At 39.9% G+C, this 14,941-nt stretch overlaps 1 protein-coding gene across 7 annotated transcripts in view; it reads left to right on the forward strand.

The window, feature by feature from the left end:
* The window catches only part of ARHGAP44 (Rho GTPase activating protein 44), a 1,795,121-nt gene that overhangs the window by 638,292 nt on the left and 1,141,888 nt on the right, over positions 1-14,941 (forward strand). The window lies entirely within an intron of this gene.

A 14,941-nucleotide genomic window follows, 5' to 3' on the forward strand; every position in this document is an offset into this window, starting at 1 on the left:
TTTGAGTTTGAGTCAGAATCCAAAGAATATCCTTTTCAGACCCCATTGGTAAATTGAAGGACATCTTCCATTGAGAGGAAAAAGAAAGAGGTGACACACAAAATAGATACTGTGATTTACTGTGATTTATTGCAGATAGAAACCCTAAGCCTTTGGCCATCCACTATGACATTGGTGTTTTTAAGAATTTTTAATGTTTGTACTACACCTGATAATCAACCTGAAAGGCTGTACAAGGTACAACAATCCCACAAGTACCTTTTTCCATAACTCTGTGGTTGATCCATCTGTAATTTCTAGATATGTTAAGGCTAGCCACCCAGTGGTGTGAGCCTTGTCTCTAGATGATTGTCAGTGTTGAAGTGATACCCTGACCCCTTATGGAAAAAGGGGGTTGTGGATGAATAGACAGATAGATACCTTAATGCTAATAATCCTGTACATTCAGTTAAGAATGGTAGGGCTTTCGACAGTTATGGAAAGAAAGACAACACATCCGCATTACATGCATTTAAAACAGTTAATTGTCAAGCTCACAAGAGAAATTATCTGCTGGCAACTTTTGCTGACATGAATAAGGCAATTGTTGAGTTACCATCCACTAACACTTCCATTCTTATTACTTAGCATGATCTCTTCTGGTTACCAAGTTCTTTGTAAAGTGCTCTTATGATCTACTGATCCACTGTCCTGAGCTGCTGCAACAGGGTCTGCCAGAGGATGCCACAGATTTGTAATACTCCTTAAGGCAAGGATTACTGTCTGGTACCTCATCAGCAGAAGTTTGGAAAAGATTTGATCAGAGAGAGAGAAATGTATCCAATTGGGTCAAACACATTTTTCAATCCCCCATTCTTAAGTACAAAAGGAATTACTTTACAGCCCAGGACCCTTCTACAGAATAGCTTTTAAACAATCCTAACAGAAATCTGAAAAACAGTAGTATAAAAAACAATGACAAGGCAATTCTAAGAAGCAAGGTGGTCCAGCCAAGATCCAAGCATAGCCAAAAAAAGCCTGAGTTATATTTTTTCCCAGCCTCTTCCCTTCCCCAGTATCGACTCTCTTTACATCTTGCAGGCTATCTCTCTCTCTCCCTCTCTCTCTCCATCGCTCTCTCTCTCTCCCCCTCTCTCTCTCTCTCTCTCTCTCTCTCTCTCTCTCTCTCTCTCTCTCTCTCTCTCTCTCTCTCTCTCTCTCTCTCTCTCTCTCTCTCTTTATCTCTCTCTCTCTCACTCTCTCTTTCACTGTCTCACTGTCTGCAATCAGGTAGCAACAGACTCTCGGGTACTAAAAAATAATCCAGATTGGGTACAATTGGCAGTGAGACTTCTTCCATCCAAAATCAAAATTTTCCTCCACACTCTGAAATTCTAACCCGTCTCATTCCTCCCATCCTTTCCAATATGTTCTCTCAAGACATCATATAGCCCATTCCTGATTCTCAAAATTAGCAGGATTTTATTCAAGAATTTTTCTAGTGCCCAAGAAGGAGGTGATCTGGAGTCATTTACTGGATTTGTCTGTCTTAGACATTTACCTAAAAGCTTCAAAATTAAAAATGCTCACCTCTCAGTCCGTTTTAACTTTGATTCCTTCTCTTTGTGTTTTGGTGACTCGGGATCTTAGAAAACACTTTTCCCCATCAAAGGCACTGGACAAGTAAATAGGGAATTTAGGAGTGGAGATTTAAGTAGATTTAAGTAATTTGGCAGAGCGGAGGGAATTTATTAGTGAATCACATTAAATGCTGTTAATGTTAAATGTGAAATGAAAGAACAGGTAATGATTGGTGAATTCATGTAGCATGTAATTAAGTTTCTATGGTTTAATGAGCTTGTGTTGTTTATTTGTTTCTGATGAAGTCTTTAGTGAATAAAGATGAAAGTGCTTAAATCTGTTGAGAAACAGTGTCTATTACATGTGTGTTTATGTGTGGGTGTGGCTATTCATGTCTCCCACTCACAGCTCCATGTATGGACTAGCTGCAAAGTTTTAATAAATGCCAGGGTTTATGAACATAATTGTGTTAACAAGCTCATAAACATTTGGGTAATGGAGCTATTAAGTAATTGGTATAGCTCCCTATTGAAATGTCGCCACTTAAAATGCTGAAAGCTGGCAAGACGAAAAAAAAAGATCAAATCAGGATCACTCTTCTCCTTTAAACTACTTTTGTTGCAGGGGGCCCCACACCCCCTAAACTTATATATACCAACTCTGAGATTGCCATACTCATAGAAAAGGGAATATCCTTAAGAAATGGCCATCTCCAACTTAGTATACGTAAGTATGTTTTTTGGCCATTCAGTATCCATGTTTGGGACTCACTCTAGTGGGTCTTGATATGTCTCGATATTTCAAATGGTTACCATGTTGTTCTGTTCTCACGTGAAACTTTAAAGTTGACTGTTCCACTGGTAGCACTAATAACATCAGCAACCTACCTACAAACATTCTTCTCAAATTCCCACACATGAATGACTCCCTCTATCCATTTTCTTTCATTTTTTATTACTCTAACACCTTTTCCCTATATTTCAATATCTCTGCACTGTATCACTTTATACGCTCATCATTTTGATTACTGCTTCAGTAGTCTTAGCTTTGTGGGTTAAAGTCTACATAGGATACAACAGGTGGTCAGCTTCCAAAGTTTTTAGGGCAACCTCCATGTGCCCAAACCATTATTCAGCTTGAGTTAAGCTGAATAAAAGTAATAATTGGGCGCCAAGCCATTCAGAGCTTTCCTGCAGCTGAACGGCTCTACTCTTTTTGGTTTTCAAGGATCCATGGTCGGCTAATGCCTTTCATTGCTTGGCAGTTAAGTACTCCTCCGGGCAAAAACCTTCCTCATTTACTATTTATGACAGAAGGTGGACTTCTTCTTATGGAAGTTTTTCAACAGATCACTGCCCAGTGCAGAAGTGGGTGGGAGTAGACAGGAGAATAAACTAATATGGAACACTTATGCTCTACAGCGGTGTGAGTGGGGGAAGGGACATGGAAGTTCTGGAGAAGAAAAGCAATTCAGGGAACTGCAGAACTATTAGCCTAACAGCAGTGAAAGGGGACATCTGTGACAGAATTTGGAGTAGAAGGCTGGTAGCTCTACCAGTAAACAGTAATTGCCAGACAACCACCATAATTTCATGGCCAGAAGAAGCTGCCAGTCAATCCAAGTTCAAATTAAGATTGAATTACAGGAGATCTTAGCAGGCATTGTCTGTCTAATTTTTTACAAGAGCTTTTTTCTTAGTCCTGCATAGCAACTGCTGTAAAAATTGGACAGGTTGGGAGTAGGAGCAAGACAGAAGAACTGTATTTCTGTATGACTGAATGGTAGAAAACAGGGGGTTATGGTAATATCAGCAATGTCAGCAATAAGTTAACTGACTAGTGGAGTGCCACAGGTTGGTTCTGGGTCCAGTGCTTTTTGTCTTTTTCTTTCAGAAATGTCTGTGGAAACAAAGATCTCTGTATTGATGTGTTAATGTAGCAATGGAGGATGAGGAGGAGACTGTATGAACAGACGCTGAAAGGCTGAATTATGGCATGTGAAGTTCATTACAAACAGATGCAAATCACTACACCTGGGCCATATCAACCATTATGTGAAGTATTAGCTGCAGGGAGTGAGACTGTTAGCAATGGAAAAGCAAAAAGGAAATATGCTGGGTACAATCACACCTGGGTTAGACAACCAGGAGATGGAGAGGGCAGTGGCTGCAGCAAACAGGATGCTGGAGTATCCTTGTACATAAATTCCATAAGCAAACCGGTAATACCTCCACTCCTACAGGACTTTTGGTCAGGCCACACTTAGAGTATTGTTTGCTGCTTTTGGGGGGGGGGCATACAAGTTCCGCTGTGGCGACCCCACAAGAAGAAGTCAATCAAGTTGTTGGAGTACATCTGGAGGAAAACTACCAGCAGGCTGCATAAGAATGAGAAAAAAGATATGACTAGAAACTGGAGAATCCATCACTGGCCAAACTCAGAGAGCAGAAGAGACATGGAGACATTATATGAATGCAAATTAGTGTGTCAGGGAGATAGAAAAGATTCTTGTTCTTCAGAAAGGATGGGGGCAGTATAATAAACAGATTTCAGGGAACAATTACTCCCTGGATTTGTGAAAGTACTTCTCCATGCTTACGTGCATGGACCCTTGGAAGATACCCCCAGAATAGGTGGTTGAGAGAAAGAGTCCACAGGGACTTTCCTGAGGCTATAGGACAGGTGCAGGATGCATGAGAAGGAATAGAAGAAATGTAGAAATACTAAATGAGCTTAAGTGGCAAACTAGATAAGATTATTATCTCCTTTTTCCATCAAACAAATGTGACGTAATGCTGTTACTTCATGCATCTGCAATTATAAGCTGCAGCTAACTGCTATGGCAAGCCCTTGAACAGTCACTTCCAGACAAAGAGTTCTAGGTAGGGGAAATACAAGTAGATTACTAGGCCTTTCTGCTGTATCTCTCTCTCTCACACACACACACACACACACACACACACACACACACACACACACACACACACACACAAACACACTCCTGTGGACAGTTTGGAAATATACCTACTTTAGGAAGGTGAGAGTAAATAAATTCACATAGGGATACCCACACAATGATAAGGAGAACATGCAGACTCCACACAGGAGATACCCCAGCAGAGAACTGAACAGGAGAACATACTGCTGACATCAGGTGACAATGATACCCACTGCACTGCTGTGCCATCCAGTGCTATTACTACTGCAAAACTAACACACTGCATCCACTGCACCACTGAGCCCTCCAGTGGTATTACTATTGCAAAACTAGCACACTGCATCCACTGCACCACTGTGCCCTCCAGTACTGTTGCTACTGCAAAACTAGCACACTGCATTGTAACAGCAATGCCAAGGTATTGGTATCCATCTTAAGGAAAGCAAGATAGCTAATTCTAAGAATTTCATTATGTACCAGTGAAGCGGACGTCATTAGCCTTGTCACTGCATTATTTTATAGTTACCTAAAGTAGCTGCAAACCATTGTTTGTCAGTCTAGACTTGCCAGTAGGCAGACTTTCCTTTATATAATACTGTTGTATGTTTCAGCAGCAGTAGTTCTTTAAGTGCCTCGGCAGTGGGAGGACTTTGTGAAATAATGGCTTTAGTACCTTAGCTATTAAAGACATTAAAGTGCAAGTCCTCTTCTTATTGTAAGATACCATCTCTTAACTAGTGAAAGAAACAAAAAGTGGAGTGTGGATATACTGCAGTCTCTTTCATGTGTATGTGACAAGTTAACTATATAGGTTGTACCATCCTCTTCCCCCTGATATTTTTAAGTCAACATTGTGAGCAAAATGGCAAGACAGAAATGAACAGTAATTCCTTAGTGGACTAAAGTCTAAAAAGTTAGTTTCAGAAGATGAATTTAAAATATGTAACTAATCAAAGTAGAACTTGACGTTAAAAAAGAAAGAAAGAGCAGGCAAGCACTTAAGAAGATAAGTCTAGCATTTTTAAGAGAAATTAAACATATTTTAGTAATTAATTTAAATTATATTTTTTGTTTTTGTTACTGAGGAAAGTATTATTGATTTTAATACAGTCTTCCCTAACCTATAACAAACATAAAATGTTTCAAGAAGTTTAAAATTGTTTTTCCTTATGAAATAGCCTCCAGAGGTACATTCCTGCTGTCTGCAGTAGGTAATGGGGCAACGTTCAACAGTTTCCTTTGTTTTGTTAATCTAGAAGCACACTACACAAGTTTCACATGCATTGTTCAAGCATGTTGTTTTGTTTGTGAGTGCAGCATCTGGATGTGGTTCAACTGCTTAACTTGAAAGTGTAACCAAACAAATACTAGGAAGTGCTCATGGGAAAGTACTCAACATCCAGACACAGCACTGAAACAACAAGCTCCATGATGTACTTTGTTTTACTTGTGAATGTCCTAATAAACAAACACATTACTGTATGGACTCAGAGGCTGCAGGATGATTCACTGAGTCTGTACAATCAGAAACAAAAGGAAATTAAAATGCAAACTCTGTCAACAGATAAAGGATTATTATACTTCTTTACTTTTCCTGCGATAATACCCTATGTGATATGCTGTTCACCATTCCTGTTCTGTGTAACTGCTGTCCTTTCTGCTTTTGCAGCTCTCTTAAATCCTTCTGTTTTGTTCTGGTCTCTGCTTGGTGTGAATTTTAGGCAGCCATCACTGTTCTAATAAAGTGAGACTTGCTATCATCTTTCTTGCACCATCCCTCTTGTTTCTTTGTCTTTTTTTTTTTCTCCTTTATCCTGATCCCTTTGTCCTGAAACACTTTTTTTTTTTGCATAGAGGGGACCCACTTTAACCTGTTAAATAACCTTGAACTATGTCAAAGCCTTATCTGTACCCAGATTATACACTCACCTTTGATAGAACTCAGAATACTAACCAGCCACTTTGACTAATACTCTAGTAACGAATCTGCAGTACTCCATTTAGGGATTTACATTTCTAGGTTGCTGCCCTTCATGTAAAGGAGCCCCTGTAGTAGTTCTGGTGGATATTTAAGGTCATTGTGCACTTGCTGACAAATGGTAGCATTTTTATTATTAAAATAATAAGTAAAATGCATCAGCAAAATATATAATAATGTCAATAAATCCATCAAACTATTAACCTATTAGGTTAAACAGAAAAAAAGACAGAGTGCAAAATACATAAGAGAACCTGCCCTGTCTAACTCAGATAATCTGAACTTGTTCTATGATTTTTTTATTTCCTTCACTTACCAGCAGCCAGGTGCTAATGCAGTCATGTGTGTACATAAAATCTGTTCATTTCACTTCATTGTGGCCTCATTACACTCTATTAATTTCACTTTATTGCTGTCTCCTCGTATGCTTCCATACCAGTTTGGATCATGTCGTGTTCTGTTCCCACTCCACATTCCCAGCATTTTGCAGCCCCTATTTCGTATCGTCTCTCTTTGCCCCTTACACATTATGGATTCCACTCTAACTTTCAAGTGACAAAAATAACCACTTGGTTATATTACAGTTACAGTGGCTTCTAACTTTCATTAACTGCCTTCAGAATATATTCCTTTCTATTACCTCATTATGGTGCCAAGATGTTTTATTAATGAAAATATTTCCTGTTATATTTTGATCTTATTTATTTGTTGTCTTTCTGTATATTTGACTTTCCAAATGTTTATACATCTATGATTATCCAACTGAATTAATAAAATCCATTTTTTCCCTTCCACCAGTCAGTTTATTACAGTTTGCTAAGAGACATGAAATAAATCATCTTGTTCACTGAGAAGTAGATTTCAAACTAAGATGAGGCATGTGTTGGAGAAAAAAGTCAAATAGCAGATTTTCTTAGTCGTTATAACAGTTAGGTCCATGAGTGGGAGTTAAGTGCTAATGACATTGATTCAGGACATATGCAGATACTGGGACATTCCCATCCTATAATAGCATACCTCCTGGAACAGGTTCTGGCAGGTTCTGTACACATGTAACCTTTCCTGGATTGGTCCTCTAATGCATGTCCTTATGTCATTCTTTACTGTAGGCAATGTCTTGGTGGGGGCTAAACAAGGGAAATCATTCCTAAAGTCCTTCCTTATTTTCTAGCTTAAATAACCCTGCTTCTCTCTCTTGTCTTCAATTACTGTCATCTATAGTTTCAGTTATTTCCTAATCTTCTCAAAGAGACATGGATTACCCATCCTGGTTTCACATAAATATCCCTAAGAACATTATGAAAAAAGATGTATAGGAGGCAGTATTACTTATAGGTCATAGGATAATAGGAAGTTAGTAGGCTATTGGCCCTGAGGCCCTTATAAGCCTAGCCAAGAGTTTAGCCTATGTTTAGACAAGTCAGCACCCACAGCCCCTGTCCAGCAGGGACACAGGTGGAATCCCAGGGGTGTATTTTCTGTTTCCCATCCAGTTATCCAGGTTGCTCTTAAAAAGGGATAACGAGGTACTCTGCTTGATGTGGAGAGGGAGTCTATTCCACAAATGGGAGAGTCTCTGGGACACAAATCTGTTCTGCCAACAGGTCCTATTGATGTCACAGACCAGGTTGAGATTGTGCGTGCGGGTTACTCAAGGAGCTTGACTTGCAGATATGCAGCAGTCCCACCAAGGCAGTGTCTGAGATTGCTTTGCATGCCACACAGAGGTCACCTCTGAGGAGTCTGTATGAAACTGAGTAGAGGCACAGGGGTTTTAATGCCTAGTTGAGAGAGTTTATCTATTATTCTCTATTGGGGAATAGTGTATTAGGCTTTGGCCAGGTCAGAGTAGGTGGTATTCATAGGTTCATAGGTAGGTACTAGGCTATCAGCCCTGGGGCCTATATAAGCCTAGCCAAAAAGGTTCCCTCGCTTTCGCCACCCAAGAAAATTGTTTTCCTTTGCCCATGTCAAGTAGTGCTGGAGAAGTGATCCCCGAGGTGAAATTTCTATTTCCCATCCAGTTGTCAAGGTTTTCTTAAAGAGGGCCAATGAGGAGCTTTGCTTGACATGAATGGGTAGTTTATTCCAGAGTATTGGAAGTCTCTGGGGCAGGAATCTGTCCCTCCAGTATGTTCTGTTTATTGTGGTGACAAGGTTTAGGTCCCCTGAGTGTGTGGTTAAGAGAGATTGGGATTTCTTTAAGTGTAGCATGTCCAACAGCTCTGGGTTTGACATAGGTTTGTATGTTAGGCAGAGATCGCCTCTAAGTAGGCAATATGCGATGGAGTAGAGCTGGAGTTTTTTGAGAGGGTCTGCGTATGGCATCTGTTTGAGATTGTCCACCATTTTCCCCTCATCCATGGCTTTGGTGACTGTCTCAAAGAAGTCGACCAAATTTAACAGACATGACCTCCCCTTGACAAAGCCAAACTGTGTGGGATTGAGTGTGTGGTGGTTGCCAATGTCCTTGTTAACGAGGTCCATGATAATCCATTCTATAGACTTGCTGATTGGGTTAGTTAGGCTGATGGGTCTGTAATTTCCCGAATTGGTGGACAGTCCACCTTTGTGCAAAGGGATGACAGTGGCTGTCCTCCACTCAGCAGGGATGAAGCCAGTACTCAGGCTTTGGTTGAACAGGGCACCTAATGGTGCTGCAAGTTCCTTCTTGAGTTCATGCAGGATGCAGCCTGGGAAATGAAAGCATAATGGAAGAAATTTATAAGAATGGACCCATGGAGGGGGCCTTCACTATGTATGAGGACTTCCTGCTGTATAAATCAGGTGTGTACCAGCATCTTACTGGAGAAGCAGTCAGGGGTCATGCTATTAAGATCTTGGGCTGGGGCATAGAAAACAACACTCCTTACTGGCTGGCTGCTAACTCATGGAATACAGACTGGGGTGATAATGGCTACTTCAAAATCCTCCGTGGGCAGAATCATTGTGGTATTGTGTCTGAGATTCAGGCTGGAATTCCAAAAAATGCAACAGAGCTTTCTAACAGCATCCTCTTTTGAAAAGTACAAGAAGTGTTTTGCAGCAACAGTCGGAGAGAACATTACTGAAAATCATTGCTTTTATTTTAAATTTAAGGACATACTTTTTAACTGTTATAATGAAAGCCAGTTCCAAATCATGCTTGACTAAGTGCAATTAGGTTTTACATTTTTAATTGTATTAGTTTTAGCCTTGTGTTTACATGAGACTGCTTATAAGAATTATACCTTTTATAACTGACCATAAATTGAGAACCATGTTTTTTTTTAAATCAGTACATTCTAATTGGGAGACTTTTTTGCTCTAATTTGCATGTAAACTGTATTGTGTATTGTAGTCCCAAAGGCCGGGGGGGGGGGGGTCGGCAGTAACTGACTTTCGTCCTGCGTATGAGAAATGCCCACTGTCCTACTAGCAGTATTGCTGATACCGGAAAACTACAGATTCAGACATTCATGGGACATGGCATCATTTAGTTCAGGAAATGTTTAACGGGTAGCATGATGCTAGGGTAATCCTATGGGCTTGGCTTGTAAAGGCTCCAGTGCCATTAGCCTAGTACACACCTATGAATCTATGAGATGTTATCAAATAACTACCACTATCCATTGATGGGGACTGGAACTTGATTTGCAACAGTGAGGATGTTATATGTGGCCTGTGGGGCCTAGAAGGGAAATATAAGAAAAGGGGGTAGATGTTTATAGAAATTTATGAAAATATTTGATATTAAAGACATGAATTAAATTGTAGGAACTTGGAGAGAATTTACATATTGTTCGCCAAGGTACAATAACTGGGCTAGACTAGACAGAAATTATATTTCTCAGGACCATGTGCATTTAATTGAAAGCTTTGACATACATTCAATAACTATTTCAGATCATGTGCCAATAACAACTTACATACAAATGCAGGGTAAGTAAGAATAAGACAAGGGTGCTTCCCTTCCTACCTGTTAAAAAGTGAGGAAGTTAAGGAATGGATAGTGAAAATTATTTGAGAGTTATTAGAGGAGGTAGAAATTTCTTCAGAAGTTACAGCTAGTGAGTGGGATAAAATGAAAGTGGAGTTTAAAAAGCAGGTAGAAATAAAAGAAAGAAAGATATGGTAAGACGTAACAAGAATTATTTAGAAGGGCTGACTAAGGTTAAAGTATTGCTGAATAATGGAAATTTCACAGAACAAGAAGAGATTCAGCTATAGACTGATAAAGATAAAATAAGGAAGTATCTGGATAATATGCATTATTTTACAAAGATTGTTGTTAAGCAACTATTTTTTGATAATAACTCCAGAGCACAAAGACTTTTAACAACGACTTGGGCAACAGAATGTAGAAAGTCTTGCTGCCAAACTTTTATTTCAGAAAGCAGAGAAATGTGAAAATCAAGAAAGAGCACAAATGGAAATATGTATGGAAGACTTAAGTATGTCACGATTATAGGTAGATGTCTCAACAATGAACAGCTAAGATAGGAGGAAAACAGTGATATATAATCAATATGCGGGAACGTTTCCAGGAGTAGATGGTATTCCTGTGAAAGGTGGGAAGCCAGGAGGGAAGAAAGTGATAAGTACCTGGAAGGTTTTGTTTAACACCGTATTTCTCCGTAAATAAGACCTAACCAGAGAATAAGGCCTAACATGGTTTCCCAGGGTGGTCATGATATACGCCCTACCCCAAAAATAAGCCCCAGTTAAGATCATCAAAAACATGACGGACGTGTTGAATTATAAAATAATAATATTATTGACACCTGTTGACTGAGGTTATCGTACTCTGCTCACCATTTTCAGACCATTAGGACACCCAACTTCTCTTTGCAGAAAGTCATAAGATTCTTTCCCCGGGAGTCCTCCATGATTCTTACTGTAACCCTAATCCTCACTCACACTTGATGCTTGACATCCTTGGCGCATAAACACTGGCAAGTGTACTTTGATTGGTCAAAGTACAGACAACGCACATAAAACGTGCTCACTTGATAATGAACAGGTGTAGTTGTGTCTTCTTAACTGTCACCATTTTTGTTGCCACTCCTGTCTCATATGTCTTCAATTAACCCCCCCCCCCCCCCAGACAAGATGAGTGCAAAAAGAAAGAGCTATTCTGTCGAGTAAAAGAAAGGAATCATGGAGGACTCCTGCGGAAAGAATCTGATGGCTTTCTGCAAAGAGAAGAAGTTGGATCTTTGAATGGTCCGAAAATGGCGAGCAGAGTATGATAACCTCAGTCAACAGGTGGACGAGGAAAATGCTAAGAAGTGCAAGTGTGGATCAGGTCAGGTCAGCAACCATTATTTCCTGAGCTGGAAGACATAATCTGTGAATGGATTACTAACAGGAGAGCAAAGGCTTTGGTTGTGCACAGGGCTGATATTCAAGCATTTGCCCTTGCAATGGCACCACAGTTAGAAATATCCCCAGAAGAATTCAAAGCATCACAGCATTGGCTGGATGGCTTCCGTCAGCAATATGAACTGTCTCTAAGATCAACAGCACTGTTCAAGCTGGATGATGCTGAAGTTATTAAACGAGCACTTGCATTCAAGTCCTTTGTTGACGGCATCGACTTTTCTAAATACCAACTCTCCAACATGATTGCTATGGATGAAACTGCAGTGTTTATGGCCAAGGATCTCAAACAACAATTGATCAGAGGGGTGCCTCATCAATCTACATTCTCACTGGTTATGAAAGTGGACATGTTACCTGTATTTTGGCAATTCTTCTAGATGAAAAGAAAACCCCACCTCTAATCATTAGTAAGGAAAAGAAAGATAAGATTGAACGTGTTTCAGGCATGTACATTCTTGAAACCAAAAAAGCCTGGTGCACACAAGCAGTTATAAGGAAGTGGGTCAATGTAATGCTGCCACTTGTTTTGCGAGGTGGCGAAAGAGGTCTGCTAGTCTGGGATTCAGCCAGCACTCACAGCTCTAAAGACATGAAGAACTTCCTTGCACAGAGAAGAATAGCTCAAATAATGATTCCCACAGGAATGACTGCCTATCTCCATGCTCTTTATATTGCAATAAGCAAGCCATTCAAGGACCATTTGCGCATGAAACTCAATAACTACATTGAAAATAGAATAGAGAGAAATCAGCGTGGAAACTTTCTGAAGCTTAGCCTGCAAGAGGTCGTGACTTGGGTGAAGAATTCATGAGATAAAATCACTGACAGTTGTGTTGCCAATGGGCTACAAGCAGGCTATATGGACAAGCAGTTCTCATTTAAGGAGAGCTCTATTGCTGGGTATGACAGATTGGGGCCAATGGTTCTACAGTAAATGGAGTCGCAAGAAATTCAGGCCGAAATTCAGGGGTTGGAGACTTATGACAATGTTCCAGAAGAAGATGACATGACTGTATTTGATCTGTTATCGAAGCAAAGGAATGGATTGCTTCTGCTTTCAGCTGCCAGCAAGCGCTTGTCAGTTTTTTTACTTTATTGTATTAAGATAATGTTTCATTATCAAGGGGTAATTATGGGCAGCCACAGTGGTGCAGCAGTTAGCGTTTCTGCCTCACAGCAAGCTGTTCTCTGGTTCAATTCTCAGCTGGGGTGCCTTCTGTGCGGAGTCTGCATGCCCCCCCTGTGGTCGCGTGAGTTTCCTCCGGGTGTTCCTGTTTCCTCCCACATCCCAAAGACATGCTGTACGTGGATTGGACACTCTAAATTGGCCCTAGGTGTGAGTGTGTGCATGTGTGTGCCTTCTGTGGAAGGTTGGGCGCCAGGCTGGCAGCTCGACACTGTAAAACTCCACTGCCAATCATGAGCGGACAGGAGATCTACTGTGGCAACCCCTAACTGGGAAAAAGCCGAAAGAAGAAGAAGAATCAAAGGGTAATTATAAAGTAAGGCCACGAGTTCCCAGACTTCATTTTTATGACTTTCCATCATTCTTCTCTTATGGTTTGGGCTAAGGAATAAAGAAAGCTTCACCACTCAAAAATGGTAGTTATTCACCTGTTTTATTCCCCTCCTCCAATACACATGTATTGAGATTTTTCTGCACTTTGTTAAGCATGAAATATTGCACTGTGAAAGCCAAGGTGTAGACATTCTGAAGTTGAAATATCTGTTGCACTGTTTGTGTAGAATTCTCACACAACTGTTAATGCATTACCTAGAATTGTTGCCCAGTAACGAAAAAGTACCAAATAAATGTTGATTTGTGTACATGAATAAATGTCGATTTTTGTACATGAATAAATGTTGATTTGTGTACATGAATAAATGTCAATTTGTGTACATGAATAAATGTCAATTTTTGTACATGAATAAATGAATAAATCTAGATTGTTGTACTGTGGGGGGGTAAATAAGGCATCCCCTGATAATAAGCCATAATACATATTTCGGCGGGGGAAAAAGTATAAGACCCGGTCTTATTTTTGGGGAAATATAGTAGTATTTTAAATGGAGGGGAAGCACCAACATCCTGGAAGAAGGTTGTGGTGACTATAATACCTAAAGATGGTAAACATCCCTGCAGACCCAACTTATTTTAAGCCTATTTCAATTTTAAACCATGATTATAAAGTGTTTATGTCCATAATAGCTAAAAGAAAGGCAAATGTATTTGCCAAAATTGATAGAGATTGAGGAATGTGGTTTTGTGGAGGGGAGGCAAACATTCGACATTAATAGAACAATGACGATCGAGAGGGAAGCAGAATGGAAGAAAATACCACTGTTGATTGTGGGTCTTCATGCAGGGAAAGCCTTTGACAGATTTTATAAGTATGGCATTTGCATTCCCTGATACAATAATAAGGTTAATTAGGAGGATATATGAGGTACCTGAGGCAAAAATTAATGTGGGAGGGTTTCTCTCTAATAAGTTGTCTCTGAACAAAAGAAAGCAGGCAGGGGTGTCCTCTATCCCCTGCCTTGTTTCTTTTGTTCAGAGACAAAGAAACCAGGCAGGGGTGTCCTCTATCCCCTTTATCTGTGCCATATTTAGAGCCATTGGCAAAGGAAATAAGGTAGTCAGAAATCCAAGGATATGATTGGTATGGTAATCCAGAAAAGTTGGCTTTATTTGTAGACAATATTATTTTGTACCTGATAAAACCAGAAGAGGACTTCTCAGAGTTGTGGTGCATGTTGAGACAGTTTCAAGTCTTTTCAGGATATAAAATTAATGAACACAAAACAAAGGTTATAACTGTAAACTATGTACCCATACATTAATTAGTTCAGCAGTACCTATAGTTATGATCACATGATCATGCTGACACAGACAAACAACTGATGTCAGAGTCATGGACTAAAACTAAATGCCAAGAAATGCATAATAGTATCCTTTGGGAAGTCATCCATCCCTGGTAACTATCATATTGACAACACACCCCTTAAAACTGACCCAGTAGTCAGGGAATTAGGGACACACATAGATAGTATTCTAGCCTTTGATCATCACGTGTCCACAGTAGTGAGGAAATCATTCT

Source organism: Protopterus annectens, chromosome 4.part0, assembly GCF_019279795.1.
Source record: "Protopterus annectens isolate FY-2018-M chromosome 4.part0, PAN1.0, whole genome shotgun sequence".
In the NCBI taxonomy this organism is placed as follows: Eukaryota; Metazoa; Chordata; order Ceratodontiformes; family Protopteridae; genus Protopterus; species Protopterus annectens.